We start from the raw sequence: 17,787 nt of genomic DNA on the forward strand, positions 1-17,787 counted from the left end.
GTCTATTTTAGAGAATGTCCTGTGTGCATCTGAGAAGAATGTGTATTCTGATGATGTTGGGTGGAACCCTCTGTAAAGGTCTACTAAGTCCATATGTTCACAAGTTTGGTTAAGTTCTGTTATTTCTTTCCCAATTTTTTGTCTAGTTGATTTATCTCTTTGTGACAACCATGTGTTAAAGCCCCCTGTTATGATTGCATTGTTCCTTATTTCATTTTTCATGTCTGTTAAAATTTGTCTTGTATAAGCAGGTGCTCCTATATTTGGTGCATAGATGTTTACTATTGTTATCTCTTCCTCTTAAGGCTTCCCTCTCACAGGTATGTAGTGACCTTCTTTATCTCTTTTGATTGTTCTTGGTTTGAAGTTCACATTTTCTGCAAAGAGAATAGCTACATCCACTTTTTCCTGCATTCCTGTAGCATGGAGTACTGTTTTCCATCCTTTAATTTTCAGTCTATGCATATCCTTTTGAGTTAAATACATTTCTTGTACACAGCATATAGCTGGATTTTGTTTCCTGATCCACTCTGCTAGTCTGCTTCTTTTGGTTGTGACCAAAAGAAGAATGGTCACCATTGTGACCATTTACATTGATGGTTATAACTGATATGTACTGGCTTATCTCTGTGATGGATGTTTTCCTGCTGTTGGATCCTCCTTTTTCCATCTGTTTAATTGCTTGCTCTGCTTGGTGGTTCCTTTTTGTTGTTATTCTTGAAGTTGCAGGCTATTTTATCTCTTTCTAGAATACTTTTAGTACTATTTGTAGGATTGGTTTGGTGCTCATGAATTTCTTCAGTTGTTCTTTATCATGAAAACTTTTTATTTCTCCATTAAATTTGAAAGATAGCTTTTCAGGGTACGTCAATCTGGGTTGGAAGTTGTTTTCTTTGAGTACCTGGAATACTTCACTCCAAGCTCTTCTTGCCTTGACGGTTTGTGTTGAGAAGTCTGCCGTGATTCTGATAGGCTTTCCTTTATAGGTGATCTGTTTCTTTTCTCCAACAGCTTTTAATATTCTGAGCTTTTGTTGAATTTCTGGGATCTTGATCACTCTATGTCTGGGTGTAGATTTATTTTGGTCATGATTAACTGGAGTTCTATATGCTTCACTTATCTGGATGTCCAAATCTTTTTCCATGCCTGGGAAATTTTCTGCTATTATTTCTGCAAATAGTCTTTTTATGCCATTTGTGTTGACACCTGCTGTTTCATTAATACCTATTAATCTGACATTGTTTCTCTTTGCTTCGTATGCAGGTGTTGAATTGTTATTTCCTGGTTTCTTGTTTTTAAGAAATCCCTCCTTTCTCGCTCATTAGTGGCAGTGCTGTCTTCAGGGTCTGAAAGTCTATCTTCAGCTTCATTCAGGTGGTTTTGCCAACTTTCAATGGAATTTTTAATTTCCTAGATATCTGTTTGCATCTGTTTCATACCTTCTAGTTCTTTTCTATATTGTTCACCGGAGATTTCACTGAGTTGTCTAGCCTCACTCTCCTGATTGTGTGTGAATGGCAGGACAAGGTCTGAAGATCCACAGTGCTCAGTGCAGCCCCTGTGCTGGTGAGTGGTAGCAAGGTGGGGTCCCAGATGCTCCTGACATTTCTTGCATTCAATTGGCTCCCAGGAGCATGTGGGAATGGCGAGGGACACTCACTGACGTTCTTGAGACTGTCTGGGGTTTGGCCCAGCTTCCACAAGAGTAGAGGGGATGCAGATCATGTTCACTGAGGCTTCAGATATTGCCCAGGACAGAGCCTGCTTCCCACACTGGAAGGGGAGTGGTGAAAGTGGATTCCCTGAGGCTGCTGATTATGTCCAGGTTTCAGCTGAGCTCCCAGAGGGGTGCAAATTGTTCTGGCAGTGACCAGTAAGGCCCAGAAGTTGTCCAGGGCTCCACGTGCCTCACACACTAGTGGGGGAGGCACCAGAGTGGCTCACCAGATTTCCTAAAAGTGTCTGACATTCAGTCCGGCCCCCTCAGACACACTATGGGTGTGGCCAGTAGCCACTGAGGCCCCAAAGGGTGCCCAGGGTTCTGCCTGCCTTGCATGCTGGTCAGAGAGGTGCCATTGTACCTCACTGGGCTTCCTGAAGGTGTCTGGGGTTCAACCCAGCCCCAGCAGACACACTCTGGGTGTGGCCAGTAGCCACTGAGGCCTAAGAGTGTGCCTGAGGTTTCCCCTGCCTTACACACTGGTCAGGGAGGCACCGCCACAACTCACCAGGCTTCCTGAAGATGTACAGGATTCAGCCCAGCCTTGGCAGACACATTATGGGTTGAAAAGTGCCTTTTTAAGTCAATTGTGCTGTAGAGTTTAGATTAGGGTGTGTGTAACTCTGTGTGAAGTCAATATAGACTTGTGTCTACATAGGAAATAGTAGTTACTTTGTAATGGTATATTTCCTTGACATAGGATGTAATCCAGTTTTGTTAAGTTTAAAAAAAAAATGTGCTTCAAGCAGGAGGAGATCATGGAAAACTTATTACATGGGCCATTTTCACAACAGTTCTGGAGGCTGGGAAGTCCAAAGTCAAGCTGTCAGCAGGGTAGGCTTGCCTGCAGTATTTGCATGTGGTAGAAGATGAAAAGGCAAGAAAGAACTTGGCGCTCTCCTGCAGCAGAAGAGTAGAATAGCAAGTTTGTTGCTTGATGTGTGAAACTGCTTTTAGGGGTCTTGATTTCACCAGTTAGGGATGAGTGGTTTGAATCTTTAATGTTCTCCAAAGGCCCATATGCTAAAGGCTTGGTCACCAGCCTTTGGTACTACTGGGAGGACACAGAATGTTTGGGAGGTGGAGTTCAGTGGAAGGAAGTTGAAGGAGAAACTTAGGTCCTGCTGCCTTCTCCTTCTCTGCTCCCTGGCCACCAAAGTGGCTTTGCTCAATTGAGCTCCCTCCATCATATGCTGCCTTAATACAGGTCTAGCAGCAATGGAGCCAGCCAATCTTGGGCTGAAAGCTCTGAGATCACGACCCAAAATGATCATTCCTCCTTGTAAGTTAATTATCTCAGGTGTTTTGTCACAGTTCTGGAAAACTGACCACCACATCAACACATGGTCTAATCTTATTTTATAGCACCACCTTGACAACACCTGAATTTTGGAGTAAACACATTTAAACCATAGCAAATGGAATCATCATAATACTGTCTTTAAAAATTGCACATGTACAAGTACATTGTTAAACATAAGTTAAACTCAGTCATGTCAGGCACTGTTAGAAAGAAGTGAGATTTAAAGCAGGAAAAATGTGTGATAGCATCATGTGACACATTGTGAGAAGTTAAAACCGAGTGTTGATGGTCAGTGACATTTCATGTGCCTTTAAAATGAGAAAATATGAGATGTGAAATTTTCTCAATTTTATAATGCTTTACAGTTTTCTTAAAACTACTTAGTTTCAAGTAATTTAATGTGGCCTGATATTACAATTACGATATCAAATGGCAATCATGAAGTTAGTGCACGTTTTGTCTCTTTTTCCAAATGAGGAAAATAGAGGTAGTTTTATTGAAATTTTTACTGATTATTCTGAAACCACAATAGCCCAAATCTATAGCTGCTTCCAAGGTAAGAAACTTCGTTCTTCCTTCCAAATCTATTTTCTCTTCCTCAGCTATTGACTGATATACTTAAACTGTTTTAAGTTGACATCATTATTCTTACCTACTTCCCTACCCCCTAATGTCCATTTCTCATCATTTCCATTTAAAAGTATGAATGTGATTTTTTTTATTCTAAAGAGAATTTTAAAAAAGAGCAATAGCAAAATGCCAACAACATAGACAAAAGCAAAACAAAGCAAAAGCAAAAAGAATGATACAGGGTTTCAGAACAAAATGATAGGGATTAACAGTGGTTGTTATATTACATATTTTTATCTTCACCAAAGTTGGTCAGATTACCAGATGTAAGAATGCAAGATTGATCAAACCATTAAAGAGAATAAAAAATAAAAGCAAAAACTATAAACAATACAGAGATTCACCAAATAAGATGATAGGAATTCAACAATGGTTGTTATATTGAATATTGTTGTCTTTAAATTAGTTGTTCAGCTTACCAGATATAAGCACACAAAATTGGTCAAAAAATAAAAAAAGCATTCACTGTTCTTTTCAATAAACCATTAAACATCGCAGTACTGTTATCCCAGCTACCCTTCTGTCTGCAGATATATATTTTTCCTTCCTTCTTTCTTTCTCTCCTTTCCCTCATCCTAGTTGTTTCTTCCTTTGAGCAATTTCTTTCCCTTCTTTAATATCTATTGGAACATGGTGTTTTTATGTTTACACCTTGTTTCTTGAGTCAAATATTGATATACTTGAGAAGCATGTTATTTATCTTTTATTCAATATTTTTTATCACCTTGCATTTGTGTTTCTTTCAAATATTACTCATTGTTCCCAATACTGTGAACCTTAAACTCATTAAAAAATGAATGTGTGACTACTTTTATAAAAGTACATAACAATAACATAACAAGACTAAATTATTGTGACATTATACACATTTTAGAAAAAGAGTAATTTGTTCCTGACCTCATCTAAGTATTCACAGTTTCTGAAGGAAGTAGGTTAGATATGCCTATGGAGGTAAATATTACATCCTGGATTGTTCAGTTAGGAGCAGGTAATGTCTAGGAGTGTGCTGAATTAATGAGATTCTTTCTCCTCAATTCTGCCTCCTGGGAAGATACACAGTAGATGTTTAGCAGCCACAATTGTACTACTTAATTTACCATTTTAAAGTTAGTAGAAGCGGAAAAGATCTAATGCCTTTAAAACCACAGGGGTGGTGGAGGGAGGAAGGGCATAATTTCCCCAGTTCTATCAGGCCATTCCTAATCATGTGAAAATTGCCCAAGGATCCTTGCTATGCATTAGTGGTTTAGAACTCTGAATTTCACACGCCTCTCAAAGCCAAGCTTGCCTCTGTGGAGTCAGGAGTAGGCGTGATGCAGCCAGCTTCCTGGTGGTTTCAGCAGCAGCAAACTCTCTGATGTTCTGAAGAGAAAATGACCCTTGAGGTTGGAAGTACCAGCTGTAATGCAGAAGGATAAGGGCCTGAAGCCACAGCTCACTGCCTCCCAGGACCTTTACAAATGATTCTCCACGTGGTGACTTGTCAAGGATATAGAAGAAGCCATCCAAATGGTGATGGCTGTGCTGGGCAGTTATTTTGCTTGTACAGTCTCATGAGGTCATGGGACAAAGAAATACGGCCATGAGCAATCAGACCTTTTCAGCAGAGTGATTGAATGAGCCAATCCAAATGAATATTTAATATGTGCCCAGCAGTCTTATACATGTTGTATACTCCAAGATATTTTTTCTGAATAATGGAGTAATTTAAATTCCTGTAAGACCTTTTTGACAAAAGTGACTTTAAGCATGCTTCAAGAAAAGGTTTTTGTTTTCTAAAATGGTTGCTACCTGGTGCCAGGAAGTGTCAGAAAATTTAGCAGCATTCTAACCCTTCGAATTTTATTATGCGTCTCCTTTGTTTATTCCTCCCTTAGATCTTGGCTTTACTCACACTTCCCACTTTGAAGCAGCAAAATGGCAAACCACGCCGAATTCCTTTGCTCTTACCTATCATTATGAATAACCCTTTACGCTGAATGGAGTTTTAAATGACACATCTTTTATAATAATGCACAGGTTAGTGTTACACTTTGAAATGGAAACTTTAAACATGAAATGAATATAAAATAATAGAATTTAAGAACAACAGCTTTAGAAAAGGTTTCTTAGCAACAAAATGTTTCAAATTAAAATGTTAATATGTTAGCCTCCAATGAGAATCAATTTTCAAATGGTCAGATATTTACTTCAGTGACCCAGGAAAACATATGGGTAAGTAGAGCCCTGGGCCTATTTGCCCTCAGGCTGGTTCCTTGACATTTTCTTCTCCGTGTCCCAGGGCGGCTGCCTGCGGCAGTCTGTACTGTCCAGCTGGAGGGCAGGACACGGGAGACAGGTGCGTGTCTTCATCCGTGCCTGCGTTAGCCGGCTTTTCGGTGGTGGCTGAGTCTCCCGCCTGGTTCCAGCATCTGTCAAGTAACCTGCCCTTTAGATGCGGTGACAGTCCCTTTCCGCGTCTCTCCAGAGGTGTTCGTGGCTTCCTATGTTACTGATCTCTGGCTTTACCTGTAATTACTGCTTCTCTCTCGGTGCTTCCACCACCTGTGTAGGTCCCCACTTTATGACAGTTAAAGGGACGATTTTCCAACTTTATGATCCTGTGAATGCTCTTCAGAAAAATAGAAATCATACTTCAAGTTTTGATCTTTTTGGGCAAATGATATGCACAGCAAGCTTCAGCTACTGGTCTGCCATGTGATCACAATAGACAACTGATAGTCTATACTCTGCTTGTGAGGTTTGATACTGTAGGTGAATTAAGTATATTTTTAACTTACACTATTTACAATGGCTTATCTGGATAGAATCTCATCATAAATTGAGGAACATTGGTATTTAATGCTATGTAGCTTTTTCTTGCAAAAATGTGAAACGGGAAATACATGAAGTATGTTCAAAGTGAGTTTGCTTAACTCGAATGCAGTCAGAGAACACTAAAACCTTAAATATCTTTCTGAAATGTCTGTCTTTTCTGCACTAGCAAATAAGACTGAATTTATTTATTCTCTTTGGTGCTTCCAGATTCTTGTAGTGTTTCTCAGGATATGTAGGATCTAGATATAGAAATCAAATTTGTAGATGATTAGATGAAATGTGATTCATCTTTACAACACAACACTGAGGCAGTTTTTAGAAATTATCCTTACCTTAGACTTGTATCTTTTCTAATATTAAGAAACTATACCTTAAAAGAAGTACACATGTAATTTCTGATAGTCATAAATATTGAATTAAGTGATAATGAATATTTTATCTTAAATAGACCAGTCATACTAAGTAAGATTTTTCAGGTGCAAAACTTAGTTTTGGGTGGCCAAAAACCAGGTCATTGAAAACATGGGGTTTAGCAAAAATTAATTCAGCCATTCATGGTTATTTAAGTACTTCATGATCTTCTGCTGTGGTAGTCACTGATGACACAATGATAAATAAGGCATATGATGCTCATCTCATTGAACTTAAAATCTGGAGTGGAAGGCAGACACCCATAGACAATGACAAAAATGGGAACATAAAATAAAAGGACTTTACATAATCTGGAAGTTTGGGAAGGAAAAAAATGATCAAAGAAAAAAACAGTGAAGACTAAATTTGGTTTAGGTAACAGACAAGATCTATTCACATATCTAATCATTTCAACTAACATTATCAGTCTGAGAGTCAGCTTTGCACCGCTGGGATAAAATTCTTGAGAGAAAATCAACTTCAGCGCACACTTGCTAGCCCAGTACTCTGGGAACCTGAGGCAGGAGGATGACAAATTGGAGCACAGCCTGGGCAACTTACCAGTTTAGCGAGATCCTCTCTCAAAATTACTAACGGAGTGGGGGAGCTCAGAGACTTTCGTTCCTGGTTGCTTTCAGGGAGTTTAGTTGGTGGTGGATTCGTCCCATTACTTTAGATCTAAAATATGGGCAGAACGTCATGGTAGGGAGCATGTGGTAGAACAAAGCCACTAACTTCATGGTGTCCAGCAAGCAAAAAGACAGAGAGGAAGGGGTTGCAGCTCCAGTGTCCCCCTCTAGGGCACACCTGTGGCTGAGTTCCTCCAACAAGGCCCTGCCTCCCAAAGTTTCCCCCACTCCAATAGCGCCGTGAGCTGAGAACAAAACTTTCAGCCTGTGAACCTTTGGGGGCTGTCCTTGATCCAAACGATAATGCCAAGGACTTAGCAAAGGTAGTGAGTAGGTCACAGTGTCTAGCAGGTCTAAAACGACTTATACAAACACAAAGCAGGTGCACCGCAAGCTGAGTAAGAGTGGTGCGTATGTCACATCAATAAACTCCTCACCGCTGGGGATTAAGGACCTTTTCCTCGTTGTGGTCCCCAAACGGTTTTTACCTTTACTTCAGCATTTACTATTTGTTTGGTCTAAGAAGTTTCCCTGAGCCCATTTTTATTTCTTGGTGAGAAAACTGAGGGTCCAAGCCTGTGTCCAGACTCACTGAGCTTGAATGTGGTAGAGAATTATGAACTTGACAGAGTGGCATGAGCCAGAGTGTGACTCAAGCATGTTCTTTAAGATCTTACGCTGTAATTTCCTTATGTACAGGTAGAGAGATATCAATAGCATGAGAATTAAAAAGATAAATATTTAAATTATTCAACATAGTACTCGGCACAGACTGCTTAATGAAATCTTATCTCTTATTAGTGCTAGGTCTTTGAATCCTGTTTTATCAACAAGGGTTCTCAGAAATATAAAACAAATCAGAGATATATTTATATCAGTATCTGTGTCTAAATCTATACCTACGTCCGTCCCCTCTGTGTCTGTATGTACCTATCTGTCTACGTTTCCTATGAGCAGTTGGCTCACATGATTAGGAGGCTGGGAAGTTCCATGATCTTCCCGTCCATAAGCTGGAGACCCAGGGGTATAATGAAGCTCAAGTCAGGAGAACCGAGAACCTGCTCTGAGGGCAGAAGAAGAGGTGAGAAGGTGTCCCAGTCCCACGCTGCGGTCCCTCAGCAGTGCCGCTGGACCTTTTGGAGCTTTTAAAGATGCAAACACCCAGCGGGGCCACATGTGCCACAGCCTCACCACCCCTGCTCTAGAGGCTCTGTGAGCCCGTTTCGTTTGATCTCAAACCCAACACTGGAAGGGAGATGGGTGGATATGGTCATTCTCATCTGAGGGAAAAATAAACCTGGTTTGGACATTAGTGACTTCCCCTAAATACACATGAAGGACTGGGCCAACCAGCTACTGTGCAACCCAGCTACTCCTCGCTGTACCATGTGCAGCTATAGAGGGCTGTCTCTGATTTCTGGATATTTTGAGCAAAATAGGAAATAGATAAATAAGAAGTAGGCAAAGTTCAGATAGTTCCCCAAGTTACCTATTCCATTGTTGCAAAAGTATTTTAATAGATATGCTGATTTGTTTCATGTCTACACACTAGTTTTTCCTAGTTCGTGGAAAGGAAAGTTTTGTGCTATTATCTATTTGTTTCTTTTTTGAGAGGGAATCTTTTTGTCTATGACTTGTACTCTGAGTAACTACTTTGAAGATGATGATACATAGTGTATTGCCTTGTTATTCTCATCTTGTTATGATATTTTATGTTTTCATAAAGAAAAAATACTAAAATACTCAATAACCCTTTGTTACTAGAGTGGATTAGACTGTTTCTTCATAGAATCATCTCTTCCGAGGTGTGCTGCTCATCAAAGCCGGAAACTAGGTTTTACTCATCAGAGTGTTCTCCGGGTGCTCAGGTCACACACAGACAGCATTCCACGAACACTTGTTGACTGCAAGGAAGAGGCAGACAGAGACGGGCATAGCGCACAACGCAAAGGAGGTTGCTCCAACCCTGATTCTGAAGCAAACAACACTTTTCCATGTCCTGTGGTACCCTAAGTCATACTCAGAAGCTGCCGCTCCTGTTTTTGAGTAACGCACCACGTTCTGGGCAAACTGATTTCCCCTGAGAAGGTGCAGGCTCCCTGCCCACTTGAGCGGTTTGTTCTTTTAAGGTTCTGCAGGATTTGAAAAACTGGTTTCCTCTTTGGTGGCAGTGTTCTTTTCAAGGTGAGCCTGGCAATCTGAGAGGATGGAATAGGAATTTTCCTTGACAGGAATTTTTTTTTTTTTTTTGGTGTGTGCCCATTTACAACCAGGGCACTGTGTCGTGCCAGTCTGTTCTCTTATTCCTGGATCTACATCGCCCATTTCTCAGTTTGCTCTGCAATAGCAGCCTCCCTGGGACGGCCACAGCCAGGGATTCAGGTGTCTTCACAGCCCAGGGCCCTCCCCAGGCAGGCACGTACGGCAAGGTCCCTGCCTCTGAGCGGCCTCACAGAGCAGGCCCTCCTGAGGCCCGGGCCCCGGCCTTCTTTGCTTTCCTGCCTTGCTTCTCAGCACTGAATGGCTTGGCAGGCTCCGTGGGGCCGCCCATCACCAGCGAGGTTGCTAATCAAACATGGAGCGAACCAAGAAATGGCTTTCCTGCAGTCAGAGATGAATTTTTCTTTAGTTAATTGTGCAGAAATCATGAAGTTCAGTTCCTGGGATAGTTACGTGTACACACAGTCCTTTTCCATTCTGATATAAATAGCATTCAACTATGGGAGCCCCATGTAATATTTTGAGAGAGTCATTTGTGGAAAGTCAGCAGAAGTAAAAACTGCAAGGATAAGGCACTGGCCCTGTATCCAGAAGCTTAGCCTCATGCAAGAGATCTTAAAATGGTAATTTTACTAAATCACATGCCGTTCAATTATAATGGGTAGCTAGTGAACAGTGATACTTTCTGGAGACACAGAGAGATGATATATAGTTGTATGTACATGTTCACATGTGTGTGCTTTCATGGGAGATAGTTTAACTTTCAAAAGTGCAAGGAGCGTGTTTTCTGCATGTCTGAGAATGTGCTCTCAGACTTTCTGAGAAATAAAGCAATTGCTAATGGGTAATGCTGATTCTCCTTCCCCAGGATGCAAATCTTTGAAATGAGTTCTCACAAGATGATAACAAGGTAAAATAACTTAAAAAACTTTACCTTGAGAAACAAAACCTAAAGAAAATGATTATAAATATGAGGAGCAACGTATGACAATAAGTGAAGATTATTTTGTGTATATGGGAATAAGGATACTTGCTATGCATTAGAGAAGGAAGAGAAGGGCTTTCCTGTGAGAAGTTCAATTCCATTTGATTAATTATATAGCCCGACAGCAATGCGCTTGCATATTGACAAGCTTGCTAATGCCTGTTTCCCTTAGCTGTCATGCGTAATCTCATATATGAATGACTGCTTTGAGTAGACCTGTTTCTGAGAACGTAATTAGACTATATTGTATTTGTGGTAATTGCCATATTCTTTTGAGAGATCTTCTATAGCACATCCTTTTCCTTTTTTAGCTTTAAGACATTTTTATGCTCTAACTTGGAAAATAAACCAGAACTGTTGTCTAAATGCTAAAAGCGTTGCCTGTTGACAAAAATTACTAAATCTGACCAGGCAGTGCTTCAGCCTGTGAGACGCTGTGATGATTGATGGCGGGAGTTGGCCTCGCTGGGTTAAGGGGTGCTCATCGCCGGGAAGGCATTATGACTCTCAGTGCTCCACTGAGCACTGAGCCCATCCTCTGCTGGGAGGCAAAGCCAGGTGGTTTTGCCTCTGATCGCAGTGATGGGCTTCCTGTCTCTGGGCGTTTCCGGGGGAGACTGTTGTGCTCATGGACAGAGTGAGGCAGACCATCCTTAACGTGCTCAGGCACCATCCAAGTGCCTGTGGGCCCAGCAGGAGCAAAAAGGCAGAAAGAAGGTGAACTTACTCTCTGTCTCTCTGTCTGTCTCCTCTGTCTCTGTCTCTCAGTGTCTCTCTGTTTCTCTGTCTCTCTCTCTGTCTGAGAGATGGTACATCTTTCTTCTCTTATCCATCGACATCAGAAGCCCAGATTGTGTGTCTGGACTTTGGGACTTGCGCCAGTGGGCCTTGGGGCTCAGGCATGCTACCAGCTTCCTGGGTGGCTGGCTTGCAGGTGACCTATCACAGGCCTTCTCAGCCTCCATAGCCAAGTGAGCCAAGGAGTCAGTTCTCCCTGGTCTATCCCTTCTCTCTCTCCCTTCCTCCCTCCCCAGCCCTCCCCCCTCAATCAATCTTGTCTCTCTGGGGAACTCTGACTTAAACGAACCAACCATCCCTTGCTCATTTTATCTTCTTTTACTCTAGTTTTGTACAGATGACCCTGGGGGTTCTTACCATAAGAAGGTTCATGGATTCTTTGGAAATATGAATTCCAAATTATTTAAGAACAAGAAACAGAGTGACTCCTTTCTAAAGTCTCTGAGTCTTTTCATTTCATTCCTTACGTCTGACACAGCTTGACTTTCCTCAGCTCAGTGCAGACGAGGCAAGCATACAGAATTACAATGAGAACGCAAAGGTTCCCTCTTCTCAGTGCGCGAGGCAGGAAACAAGTTAAAGAAAAGACTGTAGCAACAGCACTCAAAATGTTGAGGGGCCTTTTGTTTGGGGGTCCTTTTTCAGAAAACCGTTGTTTTTTGACCACCTCCTCTTCTGTGTTTGATACTTTTTGGCTCCTGGGTGTATGGCTTAGGGGTGGACTTCGGGCGCTCCCCGTGCTCCCCACATATCTGACTGGTGTTTTCGTTCCCTCCACCTTGAGCTATTCCTTCCACCTGCTCCTGCCCCCGGCATCACCTGTACTTATCTTTGCTCACGCGGAAGCATATTTTGCTGAGATGATGTAATGAATGGAAAGACCATGAGCTTTGAGATTTACAATCTCAAAAACCAGTTACTGCTTGTGCGACCTGGGATGATCTCCGTGGGCCTTGTTTCCATCTTTGTTAGCTAGGAAAAGAACATACTGATACTTCCCCACTAGGAAGAAGTGAAATGCACGTATCACAGCAGCTGAAACTAGGACTTGCTCAGTGTCCGTTACTTCCTTTTTCCCTCCTGACCCCTACTTAGCGAATTCCTGCTTCCTCCTGCCCTGGGCAACCCCACAGCCTCTGAGGCACAGGATATACGCACGCTTAGCGGGATACACTCGTCCCCCTCCCTGACAAATGGGACAAGAATGGCCTGTAGTATGACAAAGATGCAATCACCTGTCAGCATTCTCCAACTTGCCGTCTATTTCACACTTGCCTCAATGCCTGTGTGCCATCACAGCTACCCGTTAAAAGTTCGCGGCTGTGTATCCACGCCCCTCACTGTGAGAGTTCCTAGAAGGGCTCTGGAGAGGGACAGGGAAGAATCAGTCAGTACATAGTATGAGGTAGCTTGGGATTTATTAGAATGATCCTCAGAAATGGCGTTATTTTAACACCACCAACACAGCTTTGTAGCGGACAGCACCTCTTTCCCTGTTTACAGAATCCCTATTGACGATACTTTTGTCCTGCTCTAGCAGACGAGGCCACTGATCTGCAGTTTCTTCAATGCCTTTAGCATTCTTTTCTGAACTGATAGTTTTCTCAGAGGGCTTCCTATCCACCAGTTTTGTGACAAATTGTAATTTACAATGTGATTTTGTCATAAATAGAAGACTTTGCCTTTTTCCTCTCTAGTAATTCCGTTATTATCATCAAGAAGGGCTGTAGCCAGTTCCTGCCAGTAGCATGAGTGTTACTTTGCCTTTTTTTTCAGTTACTGTATCTTCTGTGGCTTCAGCTGTGAACTGTCTATTGACTCTGAAGCATAGAATCTCAGGGTGTAAGAAGAGAGGCTGGCCCTTCCCGATTTAGACACAACACCCTCCCTGTGTGCTTACCTGGCCCACCTTGAATAACCTGTTGTGCTGTAAATGTAAATTCTCCAGGCAGCAAGTTTTCCACATTTAGATGTCTCTGACGTAAGAGGTCTTTCCCACAAGCCCCTTGATCTTCCTTCTGTACCTTCAAGTCACATGGAACAAACTTGTTACCAACTAATAAACCACTTATCGTTTTCTTTTTAAAAATATTTTTACTTCATTCGTACACTTTTGGAGTTCTTGTAGCTTGTGGTCATCTTGGGGAGAGGTTATGAGTACATATTACAGGTCTCTCTTTTTTTATAGACCCTTCCTGTTCCCTCCCTCTCCCCTCCATCCTCCTGCAGTTCCCCATCCACGTTTCATTCCTGTTGATATCATTTGCCTTAGTTCATGTTGCAGTGTATAATGTTTGTATTAATTGAGGTTATTTGGTTCCTCCATTAGTGGAACATCTCTCTTCTTCTTTTTCCCTTTTCCTTTCTTCTCACCCCACGCCCTGTTTGCTTGGACTACTTCCCTATTGCTAGAGACCCATCCTGCTGCACCTTTCTATCCAACATTTACCATTCTTTCTGCTTGTGCCTTGCCTCCCTCAGAGATACCAGATGGTATTTAAGCTTGTGTTCCTGGTTTATTTCACTCAACATTATATTTTCCAGGTGCATCCATTTTCCTACAAATGTCTCAGATTCATCCTTCTTTATAGCAGAGTAGTATTCCTTTATACGTAGATACCACATTGTATATTCAGTCATGTGCTGAGGGCTGTTCAGGCTGCTTCCAGGAGTTAGCTATTATGACGGTGCTGCTGCACTAATTTGCATTCCCACCAGGAATGCAGGAGGATTCCTTTCTCACCACAGCCTCACCAGCGTTTGTTATTTAAACTACTTAGAGCTTTCAGAGGCATCTGGGTTTCCTCCCTGAATGCACTATTCTCACCGCCCTGCATTTCGCTTATCACCTGTCCCACTTTCTCTCTCTGCAAGGCTAGTCTTCATTAAAACACCACTGTCACATCTGCTATGAAGCTATGAACGTGCTTTTGTTCATGGAAAAGCCAGAGAAGGATGATAATTAAAATAGTCTATATTAGGTTTCTGTGTTAGGAACAAATAAGATGAAAAATGTAAAACTCCTACTTTAAGACATTCTATGCGGTAGAACATTTCCATGAAGTTCTGTCTCCTCACACACACATCTATGTTGTTTCAAGTAGGTTTACTGTGGGGACAGCTAAGCATATGCAAAGCATGGGGAGGAGTAGAATGACTTCTGTGAAGTGACTAATGTCCCTTATTTCTCACAGTCCATGCACTCTGCCCTCGCTAACCTGAGATGGCCTCTGCCCTTGGCAGGAGAATTTATTTTGAAGAATGAGGAGGAGAAAAAGAGAAAGATACATCACTTCTAACATGAAACACAAGATTAGGGCAAAACAAAAACATTATAAGTCAGACCGTGATCGTGAGAGCTGATTTTCCAAATCTTTTTATTTTTCTCCTCTAACGTAGCAGAGAAATTATCCTTCCCTCCACAGCAGCAAAGCCGTGTGCCTGATGGACGCGGAAGGAATGTCAAGGTGAGAGTAAAACCAGCCCTCTCCCGGTCATGTGGCTGATGGTGGAGAGGGGCCAGAGAGAAACCAGAGGAAGGAGGAAGGGGTCGTCGATCGCACGTGTGCCTCCCCTCCTGTCGTGTCTGCGGAGGGCAGACTCGGGGTCCCGTTGTGAAGGCAACGGCTGGAAGGGGCTTGAGCCCCCCACCCCTTTCTGGGGCTCTGCGGAGAAAATCTTCCCAACACTTCCTGCCCAGACGTACTCCATAATCTGCACGACTCAGCGTGGGTAAGGGCTCAGAGGCCCGAGGGTCAGCTTTCCTGGGTCACCTTCACTTTCCAGGGGTTTTTTTGTGTGCTTTGTGGCTCCTGAGGCATCAAGTGGTCTTAATGGCAGAGACTAGCAGGGAACCTAAGAGCTTTGGATCCAGCAGGTGTCAAACTGAGACCAATCAACCAGAGTGTTGTAGTCCGTGACCAATTTCAGGAGAGAGAGAGGGAAAGTGAGGGAGGGAGAGGGGGGAGAGAGAGGCAGAGAGAGAGGCAGAGAGCAAGAGAAAGTCCAACCATAAATGTGGTGAGGTGGAGAAGACAGTGTCTGGGGGGAAATATCATGCTTCAGGTCACTGTGTCTACCTACTCATGCCCCCTGTCCCATCGCCTTCTTTCAGGGTAGAAAGTGAATTGAGAGCGATAGAAGACATCTGAGAGACTGCACTCTTCCTGCTCTTCCTTATCAGAGAGATTCAATATTGCCCAAGGGATGACTGGATTATCTGCCCAAGGTTGAAACTGGGCTACACATTCATTTGTAGTTTTTCTTTTTAACCAGAAGATAGGGGCTCATGAAGAAAATGATAAACAAGAGATAAATAAATAATACATCCTCTTTATATCCGAGTTGTGGTAGTTAAATTTTTTGACCTCCCTTAAGTCTGGGCTGTCCCCCAAAGACCTCTGTTGTCATTGGAAAGGGAAAGAGAAGGTGATTTGTCACCTGAAGTTTAGTGATGCATGAAGTTAATCTCAACTTTCTATTCGTGTAGGAGGTTATTTGCACATGGTGTACTACATTAATTTTTCAGCACAGTTTTTATGTAGTTTTATTAAAATATACTTTCTTTTGACATTTTAAAAGCCCTGTTGGTGTTGCAGAAACCAGTGCATGCATTCATTGGTTTGATTCATGTCTGCTTCTTGGCTTATTGTTTATGTTTGTCTTCAGGGAGAACAGGGCAGAAAGTCCTGTTTATCCTTTGCGGTTCATTCAACATTAATCTAGGGTTTTATGTACTCCCAGGGTGTCTTATTCTTTATGCTTTTATGCCGCAGGGTTGAGGAACCTGATAAATTCATTAATCTTAGTGAAAATAATTTTTAGTATTTTATTTCTGAGAGCAGAGTTTGTTTTCCTTTACGATATTGAATTCTGTTGCTCATTGTTTTCAGAGACTCAAATTTGTTGAGATTTACCGTATTTCTGAAATTTTGTTTCACCATCAGAGTTGTAAGAGACTAATTATTTAGGGCTTTCTCTCTCCTTTCTTTTTCTTTGTTTCTCTCTCTCTCTCTCTCTTTCTTAAACAGATTATGTTACGGAGTTTTGAACGTCTGACCGGGTAAGCACTGTGGAACTGAAGAAGCTCTGAGGAGAGACATTTTGGAAGAGCCGGCTGTTCGAGCCTCTTAAACTCTCCTGGCACCTCCTCTGCTTCCCGGGTGGAGCGGTAGTGAAGACACAGCGGACTCACGGGGAACAGAAGCACTGGGACTGGGTCGGCTCGTGATTTGGGGGGATTGTGGGCTCTTTGGTAAATTATATCGCTTGTTGGAGCCTGAGCTTTACTTATCTGTAAGTTGGGTATAACGGTGAAATGCGACTTGCCCACCACAGAATTTTGTGAAGCCGAATGACATTATGTATGAACATGGCTTTGTACACTCTTACCGGGGCGAGGTTGTTGTTGTCATAACATTTTATTTTCCTTTGAAGAGTGGGCTTGGGGAGGAGGGATGGTGGGAGGGGCCTGGTACAGGGAGCACGGAACTCGCTGTTTGCAGACTCCTACCCTCCCGGCCGAGTGTCTAGCGGTGCTTTTGTTACCCACTCCCTCACTGCATGCTACGTGCCTGAGACGGCCATGAGCTTCTTTCTCGTTGGCGTGCACATGCCCTGTGTGCTGTGGTGTTTGGTAAGCAGGGTGCGGATTAGGAGGGACCTGGGCAAACTCTCAGGGCTATGGAGGGTCTTCTGCTGCTGCTCGTCTTCTGAGGATGCACCAGTTCATCTTCACAGAGGGAGGTCCTAGCCAAAGGTCAGCACATTCACACTCGCTTGAGTAGAGGTTGGAAGCACAGACCAATGTTTTTCCGGTTATTTGTGCCTTTTCGAGGAAGCCTGTACTTCAACGATTCCTTGATCCCTCACTTGTCCATATCTTTGTTTCCACTAACTGTCTACCACTTCCAGGGCTTCCCCCGACTTCCCAGCCCGAGAGAACATTGCAAAGATTTAAAGGTAAGTCTCACTCTTTATTTTCACTTTTTCCCAAAAATTTGGCTGAAGTCTCAGGTGTTTCCAATTTCCTTTTGAAAGTCAAAGCCGAGTAAACTCATTTATGTGTCTCCCCTGAGGCAGTCACACAAAAATAGCCCAGCTGCTTGAAAGAGGATGAGGTGTGGGGGCTGTGAAGGGCAAATGGGAGAATATATCTGAGAAACATAATGATATGAAAACGATCACCCTGATATGCTTATTTTTTTTGTCTTTTTTTATTTTAAAGATAAAAGGAGGGAAACATTAACAGACATACAACATTTTACAACATATC

This window comes from Chinchilla lanigera, unplaced genomic scaffold (genome assembly GCF_000276665.1).
Source record: "Chinchilla lanigera isolate Chin_1 unplaced genomic scaffold, ChiLan1.0 scaffold00043, whole genome shotgun sequence".
Taxonomy (NCBI): domain Eukaryota; kingdom Metazoa; phylum Chordata; class Mammalia; order Rodentia; family Chinchillidae; genus Chinchilla; species Chinchilla lanigera.